Below are 2,500 nucleotides of genomic sequence, written 5' to 3' on the forward strand. Positions count from 1 at the left end.
TTTTTGGCTGCGCGAGCGAGCGGCGAGCGGCGGACAGCGAGCGAAGCGAGAGGCAGCACCGTCCCTGCTATACGAAAGCCCCATCCAGCCCTGTGCCACCCGGGGGGTTCCAGGGTGCTGAGATGGCTGACGTTTTGCTCCGCTCTCGACGGTCACCGCGCAACGCAAGAACAGGCCAAAAACTGGCCAAAACGGCCCAAAAACGGGCCAAAACTGGCCATTTTTGGCTGCGCGAGCGAGCGGCGAGCGGCGGACAGCGAGCGAAGCGAGAGGCAGCACCGTCCCTGCTATACGAAAGCCCCATCCAGCCCTGTGCCACCCGGGGGGTTCCAGGGTGCTGAGATGGCTGACATTTTGCTCCGCTCACGACGGTCGCCGCGGCACACAAGAACAGCCCAAAAACAGGCCAAAACAGCCCAAAAACGGGCCAAAACTGGCCATTTTTGGCTGCGCGAGCGAGCAGCGAGCGGCGGACAGCGAGCGAAGCGAGAGGCAGCACCGTCCCTGCTATACGAAAGCCCCATCCAGCCCTGTGCCACCCGGGGGGTTCCAGGGTGCTGAGATGGCTGACGTTTTGCTCCGCTCACGACGGTCGCCGCGGCACGCAAGAACAGGCCAAAAACTGGCCAAAACAGCCCAAAAACGGGCCAAAACTGGCCATTTTTTGCTGCGCGAGCGAGCGGAGAGCGGCGAACAGCGAGCGAAGCGCGAGGCAGCACCGTCCCTGCTATACGAAAGCCCCATCCAGCCCTGTGCCACCCGGGGGGTTCCAGGGTGCTGAGATGGCTGACATTTTGCTCCGCTCACGACGGTCACCGCGCCACACAAGAACAGCCCAAAAACAGGCCAAAACAGCCCAAAAACGGGCCAAAACTGGCCATTTTTGGCTGCGCGAGCGAGCGGCGAGCGGCGAACAGCGAGCGAAGCGAGAGGCAGCACCGTCCCTGCTATACGAAAGCCCCATCCAGCCCTGTGCCACCCGGGGGGTTCCAGGGTGCTGAGATGGCTGACGTTTTGCTCCGCTCACGACGGTCACCGCACCACGCAAGAACAGGCCAAAAACTGGCCAAAACAGCCCAAAAACGGGCCAAAACTGGCCATTTTTGGCTGCGCGAGCGAGCGGCGAGCGGCGAACAGCGAGCGAAGCGAGAGGCAGCACCGTCCCTGCTATACGAAAGCCCCATCCAGCCCTGTGCCACCCGGGGGGTTCCAGGGTGCTGAGATGGCTGACGTTTTACTCCGCTCTCGACGGTCACCGCGCAATGCAAGAACAGGCCAAAAACTGGCCAAAACGGCCCAAAAACGGGCCAAAACTGGCCATTTTTGGCTGCGCGAGCGGCGAGCGGCGGACAGCGAGCGAAGCGAGAGGCAGCACCGTCCCTGCTATACGAAAGCCCCATCCAGCCCTGTGCCACCCGGGGGGTTCCAGGGTGCTGAGATGGCTGACGTTTTGCTCCGCTCTCGACGGTCACCGCGCAATGCAAGAACAGGCCAAAAACTGGCCAAAACGGCCCAAAAACGGGCCAAAACTGGCCATTTTTGGCTGCGCGAGCGAGCGGCGAGCGGCGGACAGCGAGCGAAGCGAGAGGCAGCACCGTCCCTGCTATACGAAAGCCCCATCCAGCCCTGTGCCACCCGGGGGGTTCCAGGGTGCTGAGATGGCTGACGTTTTGCTCCGCTCTCGACGGTCACCGCGCAATGCAAGAACAGGCCAAAAACTGGCCAAAACGGCCCAAAAACGGGCCAAAACTGGCCATTTTTGGCTGCACGAGCGAGCGGCGAGCGGCGGACAGCGAGCGAAGCGAGAGGCAGCACCGTCCCTGCTATACGAAAGCCCCATCCAGCCCTGTGCCACCCGGGGGGTTCCAGGGTGCTGAGATGGCTGACGTTTTGCTCCGCTCTCGACGGTCACCGCGCAATGCAAGAACAGGCCAAAAACTGGCCAAAACGGCCCAAAAACGGGCCAAAACTGGCCATTTTTGGCTGCACGAGCGAGCGGCGAGCGGCGGACAGCGAGCGAAGCGAGAGGCAGCACCGTCCCTGCTATACGAAAGCCCCATCCAGCCCTGTGCCACCCGGGGGGTTCCAGGGTGCTGAGATGGCTGACGTTTTGCTCCGCTCTCGACGGTCACCGCGCAATGCAAGAACAGGCCAAAAACTGGCCAAAACGGCCCAAAAACGGGCCAAAACTGGCCATTTTTGGCTGCACGAGCGAGCGGCGAGCGGCGGACAGCGAGCGAAGCGAGAGGCAGCACCGTCCCTGCTATACGAAAGCCCCATCCAGCCCTGTGCCACCCGGGGGGTTCCAGGGTGCTGAGATGGCTGACGTTTTGCTCCGCTCTCGACGGTCACCGCGCAATGCAAGAACAGGCCAAAAACTGGCCAAAACGGCCCAAAAACGGGCCAAAACTGGCCATTTTTGGCTGCACGAGCGAGCGGCGAGCGGCGGACAGCGAGCGAAGCGAGAGGCAGCACCGTCCCTGCTATACGAAAGCCCCAT

Source organism: Musa acuminata, unplaced genomic scaffold, assembly GCF_036884655.1.
Source record: "Musa acuminata AAA Group cultivar baxijiao unplaced genomic scaffold, Cavendish_Baxijiao_AAA HiC_scaffold_893, whole genome shotgun sequence".
NCBI classification, from domain to species: domain Eukaryota; kingdom Viridiplantae; phylum Streptophyta; class Magnoliopsida; order Zingiberales; family Musaceae; genus Musa; species Musa acuminata.